Source organism: Felis catus, chromosome A1 (assembly GCF_018350175.1).
Source record: "Felis catus isolate Fca126 chromosome A1, F.catus_Fca126_mat1.0, whole genome shotgun sequence".
Lineage (NCBI taxonomy): Eukaryota > Metazoa > Chordata > Mammalia > Carnivora > Felidae > Felis > Felis catus.
Genome location: NC_058368.1, coordinates 155390721 through 155415202, shown reverse-complemented (window position 1 = coordinate 155415202; position 24482 = coordinate 155390721). Strand labels below are relative to the sequence as shown.

Sequence of the window (24482 nt, the reverse complement as noted above, 5' to 3'; positions counted from 1 at the left end):
CGGTGTTATGTCTCCATTGAGTCAGCTATTTATTGAGGCCCAATTTATATATAGCAGACAGGAGAGATTTCCTAAAAGTGAAAGGAACAGTTGGTGTTTTGTTTTTGCTATCGTCCACTTATTGACACATATTTATTGATCATTTGCTCTAAGTCAGACACTATGGTAGATGCTGGGAATAAATTAGGAGTAAATTACAATCTAGTGGAGAACATGGAATTAAATAATTTCAGAATTAAATTAAAACAGTTATAAATACTAAGGAGAAGTATGTGGTTTTAGGAGAACAGACATTTGAGAGAAATAGAAAAAGTAATAAAAATATATATATGAATGATAAAAAGAAGTGAGAAATTTCCCTATCTAATCAATAACAACATTATTTCATGTATCTTATATATCACAGACTTCTAGTGGTAAGAGTTTTGATAAAATTATATAGTTGGAAGTAATTTTCTACTGGTTAGATAATTTTGAGGTAATAAGGAATTCTATAAAATCGTTTATAAAAGTTATGTTAAATTTAAAACCTGAACCATAAGAGAAAAAACCCATGATTTTATTTTATATGCTTGAAATTGGTGGAATAAATCCATATGCTAAATTATCTCTTTACACATATCCCTTTCTTGTACACAGTGTTCCTTTGCCTTAAAGTGTAGGAAAATACAACTTTGGAAACTATGAAGATAGCTAAAAATTCTTTTCCTAAGATATTAATGTAAGCATTAAGAATTTATATTATTTTTTCATTGATGATTTTACTCTTTTGAAGTTTAACTTTATAAAGGGAACCCATTAGTTTCACTCTAAATTTTTCAATTTTGCTTTGTTACATGAACTATTCATACTGTTGTTTGAATTCATAAATTACAAGAAATTTAAGAAATCAAAAGATTTTTAGTTTTATAAAATATTTTCCTTCTCTTAAAAATTTTTTAAAGTTTATTTATTCTGAGAGGAGAGAGGGAGCTCATGTGGGAGGGGCAGGGAGAGAGGCAGAATCCCAAGCAGGCTCCACACTGTCAGCACAGAGCCCGATGTAGGGCTCTATCCCACGAATTGTGAGGTCATGACCCAAGCAGGAACCAGGAGTCCAATGCTGAGCCACCCATGAACCCTGACCCTTCTCTTTATTTTTTTAATCACAGCTTAAATCTAAGGCTTTGAGTTGTATATTTTAATCATGAGGATAGTGCACTTAACGTTCATTCCCACCCACCCCATCCCTTCTTTTTTGGTAATTTTCAATTTATTTTTTATTTATTCATTTATTTTTTGGTAATTTTCAATTTAGATTTATCAAAAAGTAACATTTTTTTGCATGTTCAGTATTTGGCATAGAATATTTAGCATTAGATGTTACTAGAAATACCAAACAGATAATACTTTGTCTCTCTTCTCTTTTAATCCTTGGGCTTAAAAAAAGGTGTTCCTTTAAGTAGCCCTGTATTTTACAACCAGCAGTGTTATATTGGCTCTGAATAGATGAGAATATAAAGGAAGTTTGAGTGTTTCAAACTACATTTAATTTTGTACTCAAATACATTGTAATCTTATCTGTTAACTCCTGGTTTATGGTGGTCTCTAGGAGGGTCAACTTTATAATTAAGGTTACGGAAGCTTAAAATGCTTTTCCCCCCCTTTGAGTAGGGGGCATGCTCTTCCCTAATTTTCAGCCCTTGTACTGCAAGCTTGAATTTTTCCATATGTTAAAAAATACTTATGTCTAGTAAGAATACTGCCTCCCCCTCCCTGCCATCAAGTTTGAGAAGTTAATTTCAGAGCATTGTTAAGTTGTATATATATTTTATGATAGGTGATAGAAACCAGAAATGTGTCAATAATTATGCTACAGAATAAACTAAAAAGTAAGAATTAATTACCATCATTTCCTGCCTTTTGTACCACCTTCCAAAATAACCCCAAAGCCTCACCATTCAATAATAGTCATGTACATCTTACAACAGATCATAAGCAGTTAAACTTAATCTCCTTTGCTCTGAACATTCTTGTTATGCACTTTGTGATGTAAGTAAAAGCTGTGTGTGTGAACAGCAGAGATCGAATTCTTCCACATTCTTTGGATGTATGATAACATGGGTAGAACACTGAATGAATTGTTATCTCTGGTTAATGTTACACATGTGAGTAGTTGTATTTGCCTTTCTTTCTTCATAGGATCTTCAATATTTTTATAAAATGGGGCATAAATATGCATTAGAATTATGCATATGTTAAAAATTTTTGTGGGGTGCCTGGGTGGCTCAGTCTGTTAAGCATTCAACTCTTGGGTTCGGCTCAGGTCATGATCCCACCATTAGTGGGATCGGGCTCCCTGCTGTCAGCACGGAGTCCGCTTGGGCTTCTCTCTCTCTCCCCCTCTCTCTCTCTGTCCCCGCCCCTGCTAGCATATGCACTCTAAGAATATGCACTCTAAGAATGCAGTATATATGGAGAATCACATATTCTGTTCAGGATCTTGGGATATCCACATGAAAATCAACCTATTAGAAGAGTTTCCAGCTTTGCAAAATGAGTTTGAGAGCTGTGGATCCCTGACCAGCTGATCATTTATTTTACTCTTCTATTTTTTTATCTGTTGTATGGACAGTTAGACAGCAGTAAGGGAATTTGGATTTCAGGTATGCAGATTTTTCACACTTTGATACGAAGGGATGATTATTCTAAACAACTTATAGTACATATTTAAAAGAAGAAATGAAACTGGATTGAAAGTTCCCATCGTATAAAAATTGACAGTGAATGCAGAGACTCTCTAGGTCATCCTGTACAAATGAGCAAACGTGGTGAATAGAATACAGAAAGTTAATACAAACTGGTATTAGAAAGTTAGTATGAACTGCCTGGATCCCTGGTTCAGTGCTACCTTGACTATTTTATTTAATATATTTTTAATACTTCTAATTATAAGATAAACACATGGTTATTCCATTTGGTATATTTAGAATCTAAGTAAAATAACACGTTTTTGAAATTTCTTTGTTGGACCTTTGAAAATTAATTGTAAAAATCAAGTTAGTAACTATGCAAGTGTATTGTGTCATAGCTTTTGCTCCATTGTTTGCTTTTCTCAATGTTATATATGTATTCATTGAGACTATATATAGGAGAGTTGATCACCTGGCTTTAGATCTCCAAGTATGATAAATATTTAAACACTGTTTACTTTCAAAAAGTTATTTAAAAATTTAAATAGGTAAATATTTCAAAGAAGTGAAAGGGAAACATTTAAAGTAGGAAATATTAGAAAAAGTAAATGGGAAATATTTCAAACATACTAAAAACCAGATTCATCAGTTTTAACAAATACTAGTATTCTGGCATATTTGCTTTATATGTTTTTGTTGTTTTGAAGAAATGAAAGGTCACAGAGACTGTCAAATCCCTTCACATCCCACCCACTTCACTTCCCCAGGAGTAACTGCTATCCTGAAGTTGATGTGTATTCTTCCTCCAAGTTTTTATATTTCTGTGTATGTATGTACCCATAAATTATATAGCCCTGCTCTGCCAAATAGGGTAGAAACATTAATATCTGACTCTTTAAACTTAAATTAATTAAAATAAAATACATTCAGTTCCTCAGGAATGTTAGCCACATTCCAACTGTTTAATAGCCATATGTAGCTTAGGCTACTGTATTGGGTGTGCAGATACAGAACATTTTTATCGTTGTGAGAAGTTCTCATATAAACCATTGTTTGCATGTTTTTAAGTTTATTTATTTTAATGTTTTTTAAAATTTTATTTTTGAAAAAGAGAGAGACAGAGCATGAATGGGGAAGGGACAGAGAGAGAGGGAGACAGAGAATCCAAAGTAGGCTCCAGTCTCCGAACTGTCAGCACAGAGCCCCAAGTGGGGCTTGAACTTACAAACCGTGAGATCATGACCTGAGCTGAAGTCAGATGCTTAACCAACTAAGCCACCCAGGTGCCCCCATTTTTTGCATGTTTTAAACTTCATACAAATGGTATTATACTTTTAATATTCTGGAGATTAGTTTTAACTCAGCATTATGTTTTTGAGATTTATCTACAATGACACACTGAATTATGGACATTTAGGCTATTTTCAGTTTTTAATTGTTAAAATAATGCTGCAGTGAGCAGTTTTATGCATGTTTCCTTACACATACGTATGAAGGCTTTCTTTTTTTTCTTTTTTTTTTTTTAGGGTATGCATTTCTTTGTTGTAATCATTATCAACTTCACACACTGAGGCCAAATCATTCCTTAAAGTAGCTATTTCAACTTATGACTCAACCAGCACTCTGTAAGATTTCTTTTTTTTCATATAGTTGCTGAAACTTAATGTAATTGGACTATAGTATCAAATGTTATTTTGTTTTAATTTGCATTTCCCTAACATTTAGTGAAGTTGAGCAACCTTTTATATGTTTCTTGACCATTTGGATTTCCTTTTCTGTGAAATACCTATTTACATTTCTTTTTTTTTAAATTGTTTTTTTTCTTTTTGATTTAGAAGTTCTTTATAATAATTCCTTTTTGGTTGCATGCTTTATAAATTTGTCCTATTTGTGTCTTTTTACTTTGTTTATGGTGTTTGGTATATTATATAGGAGTTTTAAAATTTACTATGTAAGAAGTTTTAGCTTTTCACTTTAATGCTTATAATTTTTTGTATCTTGTTGAAGCAAGTTTTACTTATTTGATGTTCATATGGTTAATTTCCTGCTTTTTTCCTTAGAAATGTTATAATTTTGCTTTCTAGATCTAGCATTTTAAAATTACCTGGGACTTATTTTGTGACACAGTGATCTAATTTTTTGCCCATATATGTACCTAATTTTCTTCAGATTAATTTTTTTAAATACTTTTTCCTTTTCCTAGTGATTTGTATTGCCAACTTTTTCATTTACCAAATTGCCATATGTAGATGGATCTATTTCTGGGTTCTCTATTCTGTGTTGTTGATTTGTTTATCTTTGTGCCAGTATCATGCCATCTAAATTATCAGAGCTTTATAATAAGATGATGGCTGTTCAAGGTAAGTCTTGCCACCTTGTCTGTCTTCTTGAAAATTGTTCTGTTTTCAGCGTCTTCTCTCACGTGTGAATTATGGGGTCCTGTTGTCAAGTACTGTTAACAACTCTCATGGGATTTCTACTGGAATTGAATTAATAAAGTAATTTAGTGAGAATAGACATTTTCATGAAACTTAGTCTTCCCATCTACTATTATGGTATATCTTCCCATTCATTTATGTTTCCATTTATACCTGACAATAAAGTTTAATAATTTCCTTATAAATTATAATAGGTCTTATTCTGATTTTGTTAGATATACTCTTAGGTACATTATGATTTTATTTCTGTTGCTAATGAGATCTTCTATTACATTTCTACTTGGTTATTGCTTGTACATAGGAGTACTATTAGTTATTTGTATTTTGATCTGGTATCCAGTAACCTTGTTGAACTCTATTATTAGTTTTGACACTTTGTAGATTTTCTGGGATATTGTATGTAATAATATTACCTGAAAATAATAACTACTGTTGAAATTGGTTAGGATTTCCTGTACTTAAGAAAAGTTGAATGTAGGCAGTATGTAGTAATAAACATTCCCATCTTGTTTCTGACATTAAAGTAAATGCTTTTAAAGTTTTCCCATTAAATGTCAGGTTAAGGAAATTTCCTTGCATTCTTAACTTGCTAAGAGGATCTTAATAAAAGGTAATGAATAGATGTTGAATTTTTTCTTAGATCCTTTTAAAAGTTTCTTGTATATTTCTTGTTTTACATATTGATGTGGCAAAGTACATTGATTAATCATTGGCTTCTTGGGATAAAACTTGATCATGATGTAGTCTGTGTAGATACATGTATGTAGGTAGGTAGATATGTAGATGATGTATATAGATGCACTCTGCATGATTAAATTCATTAAATTTGCTAATATTTTGTGTAGAATTTCTTTAATCTATGTTAGTAAATTTGAATATCCTATTGTTTTTTAAATACAGTTTTGTCATTTTGAGCATTAAGATCATACTAGCTTTATATAATGGGCTGAACAGCTTTCTCTCTTATTCTGTTCTCTGGAATATTTTATTTAAAATAAAGGTTATCTGTTTTTTATAAGATTTGGTAACACTTGCCTAAAAACAACAGCCTTGGCCCGGTGCTTTCTTGTGTATAGATATTTGGCTGCTGATTTAATTCTTTGATGTTTATAAATATATTCAGGTTTTTGGTACTCTTCTTGAGTCAAATTTAGTTTATTTATATAGGTTGGCCCAAAAGTCTTACTGCAGTTTTAAATTTGAATGACCTAAAGAGTAGAAATTCCACAGACTTGTAGAATTATTTGGATGTTTATTTAAATTTCTTTTTAGGTTTTATGTTTCTGAATCATAGAATAAATTTTCAGTCCGTGTTTGCCATATTTAGTCATAGGAACTGAAACAAAACACTATAATTAAACATTTGTTATTAAATTTCTGTATAGATTTTCCCACCTTGTTTTTTGTGCAATTTATTTATTGAACAGATCAATGTATTAATTTGTAAAGTTTCCCATTGTGTTGGCGATTCCAAAGACCACCCCAGGTTTATTGATGGACTAGGGGGACTCAAAGGATTCAGCATATAGTTGTACTCCTGGCTATGATTTATTATAGCAAAAGGATACAGAGCAGTATCAGTAAAGGGAAAAGGTGAATGGGGCAAAGTCTGAAGAAAACCAGGCACGAGTGTCTAAGAGTATTTTCTTAGTGCAGTTACACAGGTTGTATTTAATTCCCTCAGGAATGAGTTGTGACAACATGTGTGAAATGTTTAAAAGGGAAGCTTACTAGAGACTCAGTGCCCGGGTTTTTATTGGAGGCTGGTTATGTAGGCATCTTCTGCCTGGCATATACCAAAATTCTGGACTCGTAGAAGGAGAACAGATGTCCAGCATAAACCACATTGTACAAACAGGCACATTGAGCACTCTTATCAGTTCTGGGAATGGTGGGAACTCTACTGAAATACAAATTCTCAGACACCAGCTAAAGGCCAGTCTTGCAAACAGACTTTTCTAAGGATAGCAGTTTCAATCCTGCTGTATTAACTCTTTCCTGTACACCACATTCAGGATTTGCTAATTGCATCTGAAGTGTTGTTAAATGTGTTACTCTCTCTCTATTCTCTGTCAACCAGTATTCATATCTACAGGCTTACACAGGCTTGATTTTTATTTGGTAAGAATATTTCATACATGGTGTTGTATACTTTCTTTTGCATCATATCAGGAGGCATAAGAGGTTGCTCTTTTTGTGTGTGTGATGTTAAGATTGATCAGTAGTTTCAGGTATTGTCAGCGTGATCTGTAGATTATAAAGTTCCCTATCTGCTATTTACCTAATGATTTTCTTAGCACCTGTTGATGATCATTGCCCAGATTCATCCTGCCATTCAGAGTTGTAAAATCTAACTTTCTTTTTCATATATTAGCTGGAATATTCTATAAAGAAGAACTTGCCCTCATCAACTATTCAGTTTTTCTGAGATACAGTTAATAAGAAAAGACAGGAAAAAAATGCATGGTTTTTACCTTTTACTTACTAGTTTTCAAAATAGTAAGTTGGTTTTCTGGCATCCTCCAAAAGCAATTATGAACATTCATTTTTTATTATTGCTATGAACATATGGATTTTTAACACATTTAATATTTTAACCTATTGACATTATTATCTTTTTCCTAAAATTGTCACATCTTTTGCCATCTCCTCAAGTTAGCTACTGAGCCCTTTTGACACACCACCATCACCTTTTGATAACTTACTTGTTTTCTGGGACAGTCAGGTATTTCAGGCTCATCTTGTCTGTTTCCTACCCCAGATCTGCGATCATTTGTTTTAAGTAACTGTATTTCCTTTTAGTGCATAAGTTCCATTTGGAGACCACAGTTTAGATGTTGGGGGTGCTCAATGCTCTGGACTTGTCATTATTTCTAGACCTGTAAAGTGGAAATATGATCAGTTAGGAAATAAACTTTTTTTTAAAGAAAAATACTTCATGAATTTATCCTGATATTTCTAATTCAAATTTGGGATTACAAGGATTTTTAACTTTTTTTGGATTTGTGTTTGTGAGTTTTTCTTTTAAGCTGAAAATGTTGGTTCCTAGTGACCTTAATACAAATAATTGCTGTTTATATATTGATATCAGTTTGTCAACACCAATGCCATTATTAATAATATGGCTACAAAATAGTTTAAATCTTCTTGCCACTATTTTGGTCCTTGTTGTACATCCCACTGACAATCTGTAATCAACCTGTCTCTTGATAGAATTGTTTGCTGTGTGTTTAAGCCATTGACTTGATACATGGATTAGTTTGTTTCAGTTTACTTTCAAATTTTGGGGAGTACTTTTTAAATTCTGGATTCAACTTTGTTTCATAATCATATCAGATATTTTCGGTTTCATAGTAAAATAAGATAAATTTAGAAAAGTCTGGCTTCTCTCCTTCTTTCCACCCTCTGTTTTTCTTTCTTACAGATGAATAATTTAGTTAGCTTTTGATTGATATCTACCTTTTAAAGTAAATGGAATCAAATATGTGTGTCTATGTATTTCTATTTCCTTATATAAACATATGCTTACTATTTACACTGTTCATCACACAGCTTTTTTCATTTACTATTTCCTGGAGATCATACCATAATAGTATGTAAAAATTCCTTACTAGGATCTGTTGTTTTTTTAAAAAAATTTTTTTTAACGTTTATTTATTTTTGAAACAGAGAGAGACAGAGCATGAACGGGGGAGGGTCAGAGAGAGAGGGAGACACAGAATCTGAAATAGGCTCCAGGCTCTGAGCAGTCAGCACAGAGCCCGACGCGGGGCTCAAACTCACTGACCGAGAGATCATGACCTGAGCCAAAGTCAGACGCCTAACCGTCTGAGCCACCCAGGCACCCCTAGGATCTGTTTTTTTATCTTACATGGGATTACCATACCATGCATGTAACGTAAATTCAGACCTCAAACCTATCTTCAGGTTTTGCTCTTTCGTAGGAAACTGTTTTCCTATGTAGAGCTTTTGGCAGAGAACCCTCTTCCTTTCTTCTCTTCTGGGATTGTGAGAAGAGATTTTGTTTTTATTTTTAACACTTTTTTTTTAATAGGGTAAACAGCCCTGTGATTATCTGAACTTTTTACTCAGGTATCCCAGTTACTTCAGTTTAACTTCCCTATTGTGTGGGCTCCAAACCATGTATTACGTCCCTAGTTATGGACCTTAAAACTTCAGTTACTGGCTCTTATACCTGTTTCTACTCTGGACTTCTCTAAGTTGTCATGCTGTTAGCTTTGGCTCTTGTAACTCTGGCTAGGGTTCTCTCTTTGCTTTTGGAGCCTGGGTATTTCTAAGCTATATATTATTTTTTTTTGGTTGTATTTTATCTACCATTTCTTTGTGTTTGGAGCAGGAAAAATTCACTTTGTCATGTTCCTAGAAATAGATCCACAGCATTTATTTTCTCTCACTCGTGTCTGTTATCCTTTTTTCTATAATTAATGGGCTGAAGGAATACATGCCCACATTCACAAATAAGAGACAAGTTTTAAAGAAATATCTTATGACTAAAATTATGGCATTTCCTACAAAACAGTCCCCTCTTTCTTCTGCTTGGAAAGATTATTGATCTTCCGTAATAGTTATTTTACGTATTTCCAGTATATTCTCTTCCTTTTTCTCTTCTCTGCCTTATTTTCCTTTTTTTTTTTTTCATCTACCTCTAAATCAAAGAAAAATCTGTGTTGAGAATCCAGGTCAACTAATGTTAGTGCTTTTTTCAAAAGGGCAATAAATAAAATTACAAGGCTTTTACACATTATAGGAATATAAATTCTTTTTAGTAAAACAGAAAAAAAATGGCCAAAGTATGATTTGTGGATACAAGTGCAGATTCTTGGTTCAGGGTATTTTTTTTTTCAACGTTTATTTATTTTTGGGACAGAGAGAGACAGAGCATGAATGGGGGAGGGGCAGAGAGAGAGGGAGACACAGAATGGGAAACAGGCTCCAGGCTCTGAGCCATCAGCCCAGAGCCTGACGCGGGGCTCGAACTCACGAACCATGAGATTGTGACCTGGCTGAAGTCGGACGCTTAACCGACAGCGCCACCCAGGCGCCCCAGTTTAGGGTATTTTTAAAGTCATTGAAGAGCCTTTATCCAATGACATTCATTGCTATTTGATTTTATGTCTTTGTTTCACTTGTGCTGCCCTCTAACTTGGGTCTTCCCTTTCTTTCTTTTATACTCCTCTATTTGCAGTGCAGGTGTTTCATTAAAACTGTATCTGGTATTGGCATGCCACAGATGCACTTTGATATTTCATACATTTCACCTAGATCTTTTGCTGTGCATTTTTGCAAGTTAAAATATGGAGGCAATATTAATACACAGTAAATAGACTGGAAATGTGCAAATCATAGTTAAATCTTAGATCCCTTAAAGAGGTTTGTAGCTTTCAGAGAGATTCTTCTTTGGGCATGATATATTTACTTGGAACTTTGACCAGAGGTAAGAATTTTGGGAAAGTATTGGGAAAATTGTTTCAACTGTTTTTGAGTTTCTTGAGTGATAAAAATAATAGTAATTTTATTATTACTTATTTTTGTTAGCTTTTAACTCATACTATGTATAATGTTTTAAACATTGAAAAGCAATGGGAAAAGACTATGTTCTTTAGACTGCTTTAAGCGGCTCCAAGGAAAGTTAACTTTCAGCGTACCCCAAAAGTTATTGTCATTATGGTTCTTTTTTTGTTATAAGACCTGATTGTATAGAAACTTTGAAGCATAACACTTCTTTAGTTTTTAAAAAAAAAAACACTTAAAAAATCCAGTGCAAAAATGGCACACATTATTTAAATCTGTGCATCGATCAGCAAACTGAAAAGTGAAATGTTTTCCAACTGACCTTTGATTCATGTTATAGGAAATCATGCAGTGTATACATTTACTGACATGTTTAGCGAAAACATAAATGTGAGAGAGCTAATGAGAATTTTAACTTTTTTTTTTAATATTTCAGGCTATGGCATTTGCTTTCATTTTCTTCATACATTTGTGATATCTGTGTCAAAGTTTTATCAACTTAGATTTATAAATATGTATTACATTAAATGCACTTGAGTATAGTGTATACATTTGAATATGAATTTGTGCATGGATACAATAAGACACACATCACTTAATAAGTAGAAAGGGTTCAACAAGATAACAGTCCAAGGTCCTGTAGTTGTCACTGTTCCACAGTGATGTGGAATTAAGAAAAAAAGCTCCATTTTTTATCTAATTGAATTTGCCAAGGGAATATATTTCATCCACATGTTTAAAACAGGGGCATGTATTCTCTCAGAATCTGTAAACCAACTAGTTGAAAGATTGACATCTCGGTGAGGAGAACACAACCTTATATTTGGTTTCAGGCAGCCAAAGTTTTAATTACAGCTCTGAGGAGGAGGAGGAGAATGGGAACGTTTCACACAGCAACCTTAACAAACAGCATAATATCTCCGTTGTTATCCATGTTATTTACTATTTCGGCATCTTTTATATATGTCCTACATATTGCATTAATAGAAACTCAACTAGAAACCTGGTCTTGGAGATACTTGGTGTCTGTCACAGTCTGTGGTAATGACTACTGAGAATCAGTGACACATGTGGAAGAATTAGAGCTTTAAAAAAGTACTCTACTGAGGGCCTCCTAGGTGGCTCAGTCTGTTAAGCATCCAACTTCGGCTCAGGTCATGATCTCGTGGCTTGTGAGTTTGAGCCCTGCATTGGCCTCTGTGCTGACAGGACAGTTCAGAGCCTGGAGCCTGCTTCAGATTCTGGGTCTCCCTCTCTCTTTGCCCTTCCTCTACTCTCTCTCTCTCTCAAAAATAAATAAAACATTAAAATATTAAAAAAAGTACTGAATATTATAAAATTTTAAGAAGGGCTACATTTTGGAAGTACATTCATTTGGACAGAATATTTCAGAGTCATTGGGTTTCTTTTCATGTAATTTTTTTCTGTATGTAAGCTGTATTACTGAAAATTGGCACGGTTTAATGAAGCTGTGTGTGTTCACAGTAAAGAGGAAGCTAACTAAAGGAAACACTTAGAAAGTGACCTATGTACTTGCATATATATCCTTCTTTTTTCTGGCAAGAAAGTGACTGTCTCTTTATCACACATCTAGGGATTTTGAATCCTAGAAAGGGATCGGAATCAGGAGAAAAGTTGTTGTGCTTTGAGAGACCTAAGATGAATATTCACTTAATACAAAAAAGAGAGAAATGTCACAAAAGTCATGGTATGTAAATTAAGAGTGCCTGGGAGCAATTATTTTATATGGCAAACCCAGAAAGACATTAAAAACACCTTATATTTCTGTTTTCAACTCATGAACAAATAAATGTAGGAAACATGTTTATTTGTTTAACAGTGCAAACAGTTTCCTTAATGCATAAATTAAGAGGATGTCTTACTATTTCTGAATATTCAAGGTAGAGAGACATCGTAGAGAAAGAAGGGAATAATAACCGAAGTGCTTGAATAACAATTCTGGCAAAAATGGGAGTTCTTCCAATAAGGACCAAGACATCCCATATTCCCAATTCTGATTATTGATTGGATAGATTTCTTGCAAGAAATTTATTTTCCCCAGACTCTAGAATTTATAGGATGGGTTTAGCTAGCGTTAGCAACATAGCAGTTTCTTTTTTTCATAGATAAGCCTGCTTGATCAAAGCAAGATATAAACAGCTAGAATGCTTTGCTTAATATTTGCATAAACACAAAATGAAATGTGGGTTTTGTGTTTATTTCATATTACTATGAATGAATAAAGGAATTCAGAGTTTCTTTTTGTGTGTTTCACTTTGATTTTATTGACTTTTAGGGAAACCTACTGATATTTGAAAAAGAGATACTTAGTCTTGGAGAAGTAATTCATTTTTTTCATGATGGGGGTACTGAATTTCTTCTTTATGTTCAGATCATAGTCATGTTAGCAATAAAACCATTTATCTTCTATAAGAATTTTGAGAAATGTATACTGTATTTGATTTACACTACCCCAAAACATTCTTTATTTGTTTTTTTAAGTTTTTTTTAAATTCCAGTTGGTGAATATACAGTATAATATTAGTTTCAGGTGTGCAATATAGTGATTCAACACTTCTATACATCACCCTGTGTTCATCTCAGTAAATTCACGTCTTAATTCCCATCGCCTATTTAACCCATTCCCCTACCCACCTCCCTTCTCGCAACCATCAGTTCTCTACAATTAAGAGTCTGTTTCTTGGTTTGCTTGTCTTTCTCTCTCTTTCTTTTTTTTTCCTTCTTGTTTTGTTTTTTAAATTCCACATATGGGCGAAATCATAGGACATTTGTCTTTCTCTGACTTATTTCACTCAGCGTAATACACTCTAGCTCCATCCATGTCGTTGCAAATGGCAAGATGTCATTCTTTTTTTATGGCCGAATAATATTCCATTGAGTGTGTATGTGTGTGTGCAGCATATCCTCTTTATTCATTCATATTTGATGGACATTTGGGGCTACTTCCATAATTTGGCTATTATAGATAATGCTGCTATAAACATTGGTGTGCATGTATTCCTTTGAATTAGTGGTTTTACATTCTTTAGGTAAATACCTAGTAGTGAAATTGCCAGATCATAGGGCAATTCTATTTTTAACTTTCTGAGGAATCTCCATACTGTTTTCCAGAGTGGCTGCACCCGTTTGCATTCCCACCAACAGTGCAAGAGGGTTCCTCTTTCTCCACATCCTCACCAACACCTGTTGTTTTTTGTGTTGTTGATTTTAGCCATTCTGAAAGGTATGAGATGGTATCTCATTGTAGTTCTTTACTTGGTTTTAAACTTGTAAAACAAACTCAGCAAATTTGTTTTAGGTGAGCATTTCCAAAATAATTCATAGCTAATAGAGTTAAGTAGTGCTTTGAAATAAACTTATTTTCTCTTAAAAATTAGATGTCCAGTAATAGCCATATTTATATGTACAATTATACATTATTATAAGATTTTATATAGTACAAACATTTATATATTAAAGATTAAAAACTTTGGGAATACATTTTTTCCCCCAAGTAGAATACAAAGTTAAGTATTAGGATTCTGAAATTACTTGTTAGTTTACATGGCCGTGACCAAGCCTAGGTTCTCCTGTTTCTTGGTGAAAAGTCTGTAAACATTTACATTTCATTACAGAAACTGTGTGCTTTTAAGAATGACATCTTAGAATTTTGGAGAGGTCCTCAGTCTGTGCATTTTCCTTATGCACTTGGCTTTATTTTATCACTTTAAAATAATTGTAGTTTAATGGTAGATTTAGATGTATAATTGTACTTTTTATTAATGAGAAAAGACAAAAATGAAGCATTAGAGATTAAAATAGAAAGATGGGCATCATATATGAAACGCTGTGGAGACTGTAGATTAAATCAATGTAAATAACAATATCACTACTTGAAAAATACATAGTGTTTGAAAGAATCAAAGAAAATCATAGCAAACCTTACAAGCAGTTATTTAAGTAGACCATACAATATGTGATCTTTTGTGTCTGCTTTCTTTCACTTAGTGTAGTGTTTTTGAGATTCATCCAAGTTGTAGAATACATCAGTTCTCTTTTCCTTTTTATGTCTGAATGCGCGCGCACACACACACACACACACACACACACACGCAATACATACATACCTCAATTTGTTTATCCGTGTATCCACTTAAGGGCATGTGGGCTGTTTCTATCCTTTGGCTATTATAAATAATGCTACTATAAACATTCACGTACAACTTTCTGTGTGGATATGTGTTTTCATTTCTTTTAGGTGTATACCTAGGAGCAGAATTTCTGAATTGTATGGTTATTCTGTGTTTGCCTTTTTGAAGAATAGCCAAATTGTTTTCCATAGCAGCTGTACTATTTTGTATTCCCAACAGGTATGTACAAGGGTTCCTGTTTCTCTACATCCTTGCCAACACTTGTTATTTTTATTAATTTATTCTTTGATTAAAGCTGTCTTAGTGGATATGAAGAGTTTTTCATTATGTATTTCTTCAGTCACTAGAGATACTAAAAATATTTTATGTGCTTTTTCTTCTTTGGAGAAACTGTACGTTTCTTGCCCATTTTTTATTTGGGTTTGTTTGTCTGTGTGTTGAATTGTAAGGGTTCTTTGTATATTCTCATTTTTAATCCTTTATCAGATCTATGATTTGTAAACTTTTTCTCCATTATTTAGGTTGTTCCTTGGCATTCTTGATAATGTTGTTTAATGTACAACAGATTTTAATTTTTATGAAGTCCAATTTGTCTTTCACTTTTATTGCTCATGCTTTTGGTGTCAAATCTTAGAATCTTTTGCCAGATCTGAGGTTATAAAGATTACCCCTGTTTTTTCTTCGATAATTGTATAGTTTTAGCTCTTATATTTAGGTCATTTATTTGAGTTAATTTTTATATAAGAAGTGAGGTATGGGTCCAACTTCATTATTTGTATGTTGTTATCCATTTATCCCTGAACCATTTGTTGGAGACTGTTCTTACCCTGTTGAACGGTCTTGTCAAAAATCAGCTGGTTATGAATGATTGGGTTTATTTCTAGACTCTCATTCAGTTCTATTCTGTTGGTCTCTATACCTATGCTTATGTCACTGCCACACTCTTGGTTAGTGTAGCTTTGTAGTAAATTTTGAAATTGGGAAGTGTGAGTCTTTCAACTGCATTTTACTTTTGGATATTATTTTGGCTATTCAGAATCCCTTGTAGTTCCATATAAATTTGAGAAATTTAGTTCACTTTGAGGAGTAGTGTCATCTTAACCATATTAAGTCTTCCAATTCATGAGCATGGAATGTATTTCCATTTATTTAGGGTGTTTTAATTTCTTTCAGCAATGTTTTATAGTTTTCAGTGTGTAAGTCTTTCACCTTCTTTGTTAAATTTGTTCCTCAGCATTTTATTCTTTTGAATGCTATTGTAAATGGAATTATTTTCTTAATTTCCACATTATTCATTGCTGACATATAGAAACACAACTAGTTGTTGTGTGTTGATGTTGTACTCTGCAACTTTACTGAATTCATTTATTAGCTCTAGTAGGTGTGTGTGTGTGTGTGTGTGTGTGTGTGTGTGTGTGTGTGTACGGATTCTATGGATTTTGTATAAGTAGAATCATGCCATTTGCAAGTAGAAATACTTCTACTTCTTTCTACTTCTAAAAGGCATTATCAATTTGGATGCATCTTATTTCCTTTTCTTGGGTAATTGCTCTGACTAGAACTTCCACTACAAAGTCGAATAGCAGTGATCAAAACATGCATTTTAGTCTTGTTCTTGATCTTGAGGTTAGGCTTTCATTCTTTCACTACTATGATATTAACTATGGGTTTTCCATAAGTTCCCCTTATCATGTTGAGGGAATTTCCTTGTATCCTAGTTTCTGGGCATTTTTATCACGAGAGGGCATAGAATTTTGTCAAATGCTTTTGTTTTTGTTTTGTTTTTTCTTTTTTTTTGGCATATATAGAGATTATAATGTAGTTTTGTTTTTAAATTTCTATTAGTGTGGTGTGCATTACATTGATTGATTTTCATATGTTGAACCACCATTGCATACCTGAGTTATATCCTGCTTGGTGATGATGTGTAATTTTTTAAATGTGCTCTTGGACTTGGTTTGCTGGTATTTTGTTGAGGAATTTTGTGTATATTCATAAGAGATACTGGTCTGTAGTTTTCTTATGTTATTTTTATCTGGCTTTGGTATCAGTTTAATGCAGACCTCATGAAATGTGTTAGAGTTCTCTATCTTTTTGGAAGAGTTTGAGAAGGAATGTTGTTAATTCTTCTTTTAGTGATGGATAGATTTCACTAATGAAGCCTTATGATCCTGACTTTCCTTTTGTTAGCATATTTTTATTAACTGATTCAATCTATTTGTTACTGGTCTGTTAAGACTTTTTACTTCTTGAGTTGGGCTTGGTAATTTGTGTTTTCCTGGGAATTCATCCATTTCATCTAGATTGCCTAATTTGTTGGTATAAAGTTGTTCATGGTATTTTCTTATAGCCCTTTTAGTTTTGTAAAACTGAACCACTGTTCCTCAAATTTATGTGCAACTTCAAGAGACTCCAAGTAGTCAAAATAGTATTGAAAAAGTGAATGTAGTAATGTCCCTGCTTTCATCTATTATTTCAGTTATTTGCATTTTCATTTTTTTTTCTTAGTCAGTCTAGCTGAAGGGTTCTCATTTTTGTTGATTTTTTTTCAAAGAACCAATCTTTGGTTTTATTGATTTTCTTTATTGCTTTTGTCTATTTTGTTTCTCTTGGCTATAATCTTTATTATTTCTTTCCTTCTCCTGGCTTTGGGTTTAGGTTGTTCTTTTTCTGGTTCCTTAAGGTGTGAAGTTGGTTTGTTGACTTGAGATCTTCTTTTTTAAATGTAAGTGTTTGCAGCCATGAATTTCCCTCAGAACACTTCTTTTTTTTTTTTTAATTTTTTTTTTCAACGTTTATTTATTTTTGGGACAGAGAGAGACAGAGCATGAACGGGGGAGGGGCAGCGAGAGAGGGAGACACAGAATCGGAAACAGGCTCCAGGCTCTGAGCCATCAGCCCAGAGCCCGACGCGGGGCTCGAACTCACGGACCGCGAGATCGTGGCCTGGCTGAAGTCGGACGCTTAACCGAACCGACTGCGCCACCCAGGCGCCCCTCCCTCAGATCACTTCTTATGCTGCCCCTTGTATGTTTTGGTATGCTGTGTTTTATTTGTATTTATTTCAAAGTGTTTTTTTTTGTGCCTAGTGAGTCTTTACTTGTTCTACTGGTTGCTTGCTTAAGAGTATGTTGTTTAATTTCCATGTGTTTGAGTTTTCCAGTTTTTCTTCCAGTATTGATTTCTAGCTTCATACTATTATGCTCAGGGAAGATACTTAGAATGATTTAGATATTTTTTTTAATTTGAAAATTGTTTTATGGCTTAACATATGGTTTATTCTAGAGAATGTTCCAGTGCAGTTGAGAATAATAGATATTCTGCCATTCTTGGGTGGAGTATTCTATATATGTCTCTTGGTCTAGTTGGTTTATAGTATTGTTCAAGTCTTTTATTTTCTTATTGATTTTCTTTGTACATATTCTATCCATTATTGAAAGGAGCTGTTTAAGTTTCCAACTATTACTGTAGACTATTTCTTCAGTTCTGTCACTGTTTGCCTCATATATTTTGAGGCTTTGTTGTTTGATGTGTATATGTTTAATAATTTTTTTGAAAAATTTATTTTTATTGAAGTATAATTAACATAGGGTTATATTAGTTCAAATGTACAGTATAATGATTCAACAATTCTGTACATTACTCAGTGTTTATCATGATAAACATACTCTTAATACTCTTTACCTCTTTTACCAATCCCCCATCTACCTTCTGGCAACCACCAGTTTGTTTTCCTTATTTAAGAATATTTTTTGTCTCTTTTTTTCTTTGTTTTGTTATTTAAATTGCACTGTGAGTGAAATTATATGATATTTGTGTTTATCTATCTGACTTATTTCACTTAGCATTATACCCTTAGATCCATCCATGTTGTTGGAAATGGCAAGCTCTCCTTCTTTTACATGGCTGAATATGTATGTGTATACATACATACATACATACATACATACATACACATACACACCACATCATCTTTATTCATTCACTTATCTTTGGACACTTGGGTTGCTTCCATATCTTGGCTATTGTAAATAATGCTGCAATAAACATAGGGGTGCATATATCTTTTTGTATTAGTGTTTTTGTATCCTTTGGGTAAATACCCAGTAGTGGGAATTACTAGATCATATGTTAATTTTACTTTTAATTTTTTCAGGAACCTCCATACTGTTTTCCATAGTAGCTGCATCAGATTGCATTCTCAAGAACAGTGAATGAGAGTTCCTTTTTCTCCACACCCTTGCCATTTATGCCTATAATTCTTATATCTTTGTGATGAATTGATCCTTTAATCACTATAAAATGTTTTTCTCTGTCTCTTGCAACAGTTTTTTTTAACGTTTACATATTTTTGAGAGAGAGAAAGAGACATTGGGAGAGGGGAAGAGGCCAAGGGAGAGGGAGAGACAGAATTCGAAGCAGGCTCCACCCTCTGAGCTGTCAGTGTAGAGCCTGACGCAGGGCTTGAACTCACGAACTGTGAGATCATGACCTGATCCAAAGTCGGACTCTTAACTGACTGAGCCACCCAGGTGCCCTCTTGCAACAGTTTTTGATGTAAAATCCATTTTGTCTCATGTTAATACTGCCAGCTGGGCTCCCTTTTGATTACTGTTGGTATGTAATACCTTTTTCTACCCTTTCACTTTCAACTTACGTGTTTGGGTGTAAAATGAGTCTCTTATAAGCAGTTTATTGTTGTATCATTTTTTAAATTCCTTCTGCCAGTAGCAGTTTTTTAATTGGTGAGTTTAACCTGTTTGCTTTTATAATGATTATTGATTATAATTATGTGATTATAAAAGTGATTATTTCTGCCATTGTTCTATTTGTTTTCTCTGTGTCATGTTTTTTGTTGTTGTTGTTCCTCACTTCCTTATGTGCTGCCTTCTTTTGTGTTTGATTTTTTTCTAGTATACCTTTTGATTCTGTCTTCATTAAATTTTTTTGTTTTATTTGAATATAGTGGACAAACAATGTTACATTGGTTTCAGGTGTATTCATTTCTTTTTATGTTTATTTTTTAGTTATTTTCCTAGAGGTTACAATGGGGATTACAGTTAACATCCTAAATTGATAAAAATTTTGTTTAAGGCTGCTTGGGTGGTTCAGTTAGTTAAGCATCTGAGTCTCGACTTTGGCTCACGTTATGATCTTACAGCTCATGGGTGCAAGTCCCATGTTGGGCTCTGCACTGACAGAGTGGAGCCTGCTTGGGATTCTCTCTCTCCCTCTCTCTCTCTGCCCCTCCTCCACTCAAGTGCACACTCTCTCTCTCTCAAAATAAATAAATAAACATTTAAAAAAACTTATTTGAATTGATACCAGTTTAGCTTCAGTTGAAAAATTAAGTCTACTCCTTTCTAGCTTTATCCTCTCCTTTATATTGTTAGTGTCACACATTGCATCTTTATGCATTGTGTACCTATTAACATAGACCTATAATTATTTTTTGTGCATGTCTTTTAAATGATATGGAAAATAAAAAAAAGATACCAAAAATTCAATAATACTAGCTTTTATATTTACCTATGTAGTTACCTTTACCAGTGATCTTTATTTCTTTGTATGACTTTGAGTTACTCTGTAGTATCCTTTCATTTCAACCTGAAGGACTTCCTTTAGCATTACTTATAGAGAAGATCTACTTAGTAGTGAATTCCCTTAGCTTTGCTTTTCTGGTAATGTTGTAATTTCTTTTTCATTTTTGAAGCATTGTTTTGCTGAGTACAGAATTCCTGATTGACATTTTTTTCCTTTCAATTTCTAAAAATATGTTGTCCTCCTGTCATTTGGCCTTCTGAGTCTCTGATAAGAAATAGGCTGTTAATCTTTTTTTCTTTTTTTAATTTTCTTTTTTAAAATTTAATCGAAATTGGTTAGCATGTAGTGAAACAATGATTTCAGGAGTAGATTCCTTAATGCCTCTTACCCATTTAGCTCATCCCCTGTCCTGGCTGTTAATCTTTTTTGAGAATGCTTTGTGTATTATGAGTTGCTTCTCTCTCTCTTTTTAAAAATTTTTAAATTATTTATTTATTTTGAGAGAGAGAGTACAAGTAGGGGAGGGGCAGAGAGAGAGAATCCCAAGCAGGATCTGTGCAGTGAGTGCATGGAGCCCATTGCAGGGCTCAAACCCACGAAACCGTCATGACCTGAGCTGACATTGGATGCTTAAATGACTGAGCCACCTAGCCATCCTTGAATTGCTTCTTTCTTTCTGCTTTCAAGATTTTTTTGTCTTTCAACAGTTTGTTAATAATGTGGTGTGGATTTCTTTGTCCTCCATAGAGTTTGTTGAGATTCTTGGGTGTGTATATTCATGTCTTTCATCAAAATTGGGAAGCAGTATTTCTTCAAAAAATTTTTTCTGCTTCTTTTTCTTCTCCTGGGGCTCCCATGATGCGCACATTGAGATGTTTGATGGTGTCCCATAGGTCTCTTAGGCCCCTGTTTATTTTGCTTTATTTGTGTTTATTCTTTTCCTCAGAATGTGCAGTTATAATTGCCCTGTTTTCAGATGTGATGGTTATTGCTTTTGCTTGCTCATATTTGCTGTTGAATCCCTTTCATGAATTTTTTATCTTTTGTATTGTCTAGCTCCATAATTTCTACTTTTATCTGTTTAATAATTTCTCTTTGTTGATATTCATTATTTGTTCGTATGTCGTTTTCCTAATTTCCCTTGGTTCTTCGTCCATGGTTTTCTTTAGTTCATCAAACATATCTAAGGTAGTAAATTAAAGTTTTTGCCTACTAAGTTCAGTGTCTAGGCTTTTAAAGGATGGTTTCTGTCAATTTCCTTTTTTCCTATGAAAGTAATATTTTCCTATTTGTGTGTTTTATAATTTTCTTGTTGAGATCTGGACATTTTGAATATTGTAATGTAATTTAGGAAATCAAATTCTTCCCACTACACCAAGTAGTGCTGTTGTTACTTGATGAAGGTTGCAGTAGCTCATTTATTTAGTGACCTTTCCACAGTGGATTTTGCAAAGACTGTATTTCTTGTCATGTATGGTCACTGAAGTCTATATTCTGTTATATCTTTGGTCAGCCAGTGACCTGACAGAGATTTCCTTAAATACCTGGATCCAATGAGAGAACAAAAAAAATTTTTTTTTTTAATTTTTTTTTTAATGTTTATTTATCTTTGAGACAGAGACAGAGCATTAACAGGGGAGGGTCAGAGAGAGAGAGGGAGACACAGAATCGGAAGCAGGCTCCAGGCTCTGAGCTACCAGCACAGAGCCTGATGTGGGGCTCGAACTCATGAACCATGAGATCATCACCTGAGCCGAAGTAGGAGGCTCAACCGACTGAGCCACCCAGGTGCCCCGAGAACAAAAAAAATTTTAAGGGTATTATGTCTCTGTGACTTCCTCCATTGATGGTAATGAAGCAACCTGATGGGTTGAACCAGTGGCTGTCTCTGTCCTGGCCCCTCAGTGAACTGCTGTATAGATCAAGACACAGAACTTTGGTTTTTGGAGGAGAAAGTCTCTACTGCCCACCCTGATGCCAAAAAGCTGCATCAGGAATTTAGGCCATTGTCCCCATGGTTACTTTCAGCAAGGTTGTGGATTATAGCTGTCATATGTAATGCTGAAATTCACCAAAACTTACCAGTCTTTTTCTTTATCAAGTGTTCCCTTGGATGCTACCAGTGTTCAGCTAGACTCCAGAGTTTTGAAATAGTTGATTCTAACAGTTTTTTTTTTTTTTTTGGTTTGTTTGTTTGTTTGCCAGAATGATAGTTGTTTTGGTGGAGGGACTGATTCTAGAGCTTCCTACTCTGCCATCTTCCATGACACTGCTCCCTGCCATGTCCACTCTTAAAAGTGTTCCAGTTTGGAAAATAATTTTTTTGGTCACCCATTGGTAAGTAAATGACAAGAGCGAGAGAGAGATGAAAAGAAAACATAAACCATGAGGATCATCAATAAATATTTACTGACTGCTTAAGGAAGATAAACTGTTAGATGAATGCTATAGAATTTTCCTAGTTTTAGTTCCATTTAGTTTGTGTCTGTTGGGAGGTTTTTATACTAGGTTAGCATGGGTGCAGTGAATGCCTTTGTTGGCAGGGTTGACAAAGCACTTTGATTTGTATCCTGAGTTTAGATAAGGGGTATTATAACATGTAAACTAAGAGATGGAATGAATCTGTGGGACAGCTATATCTCTTGTTGCTGACATGGGTGCCATGTTGTCTGTCTTTCTACTTGTTCTACTTTCTCAAATCTGTAGGTGGGTCATGAACAATTGCTTCATGGCTGTATGCAGTCTGCAGGCCTTATGTTGTGTAGGCCTGCTATAGACACTACTCTTTAATTGGGCAGAAAAGTTGCTGCATTGGCTTCCCTCCCATTTCAGAAAGCTGAGTACATGCTGTTACTGCAGCAGTTTGTCTATGCCAGCTCGAGGAACAAGAACCTGAGATTGGAAGTCAGACTAGGGGCTCCACAGGGTGATAAGGACCATTGCATTTTGACTATTGAGTCTGATTATATTTATAATCATAGGGAGGTGCTTTTTTGAACATGGGTTAATATGCATTTGCCCATTTTGGAAAATCACTAGACTTTTACAGTTCCCGATTAAAGTTTTTGGTAACTACTCGGAAAAGACTAATAGAGTACATTTGGGGAAAATGCTTTCAATGAGTGATCTTGTATTGACTGGCTGGCTAACTGTCTCTCCATCACTCTCATACATGCTCAGAATGCTACAAGTGATAGAAATTTAATGTTTTCAAAATATAAATGAATAAAAGTAGAAAAGTGAAAATGTTTACTTTTTTTGTTCTGTATTAAATGTTCATTAAATTAATTTTGGTAAAATTAAGTAAAATAATTTCCTATTGCTATAAGTAGCCACATTTTATGGTTGAATTTAAACTGTAGAAAGGGGGTTGTGATGGAACACCCATCAGAATATCTGCTGTCTCATATGAAAGGACTGCATATAGTGTCTTGATAGTATAGAAACTTCTTTAACATACTTTTAATTTTAATTAAAATGTCTAAATTATAATATACCAAAGAAAATAGTTTTAATTTTTTCCATAGGTCTCTGTGTGATTTTAATGTTGTGTACATTATTATTGGTGCTTGAGTTTAATATTACCTTCTGTAGCATTAAAATTGTTAACACCGTAGCTTTGGTAATGCACGTTTGAATATTATGTTGCTGTAAACAGCTTCACTAATGCTATATTTTCAGTGAATATTATGGGCCTTCTGTTAGTGCTGGCATTTGAGCAATTTTGCTTTCTATTTTTCTGTTGTGTATACAATGCAAAGTATTCCCACCTGAGATTTCCCCAAAATTTCACTTGGGAAACAGAACAAATTTGAAGGATGTTTTCTGTATGTTGCTCAAATCATGCTTTGCTTTGCATCAAGCCAAATGGTGAAAACATAGTCTAGCCTTCTTTCCAGCAAATTGCAATTACCTCTAAGGCCTATAGTAAAATGACCAACTAATTGAGAACACTTGTCTTTGTTTTCAGTTAGCAAAACTTACTAAGAATGTCCATTTTCTGAATTCAAAAAGGTGTGTTTATTTTTAATGAATTAAAAGTTGGGAGCTCTGAAAATTAAAGCATATGCAGGTTACTCTCTTCCTCAAGGGGACATATACTACTGCTGTGCTCGTGTGAAGTAATAATGAGATACCATAAGCAA

The 24482-nt window shown here is 33.8% G+C and overlaps 1 long non-coding RNA gene across 10 annotated transcripts in view; it reads left to right on the top strand.

Moving 5' to 3' along the window:
• LOC102899982 overlaps positions 1–24482 on the top strand; it is a 149247-nt gene that overhangs the window by 66517 nt on the left and 58248 nt on the right. For 6 of the 10 annotated variants that reach the window (XR_006583121.1, XR_002744392.2, XR_002744388.2 and 3 more), the window contains one exon: positions 22543–22674. The exons of 2 other annotated variants lie outside the window; for them this stretch is intronic. This is a non-coding gene — a long non-coding RNA (uncharacterized LOC102899982). Of the gene's footprint in view, positions 1–4198; positions 4298–22542; positions 22675–24482 lie in introns of all 10 variants that reach the window. 2 more of the 10 variants (XR_006583113.1, XR_002744389.2) reach the window with 1 other exon arrangement.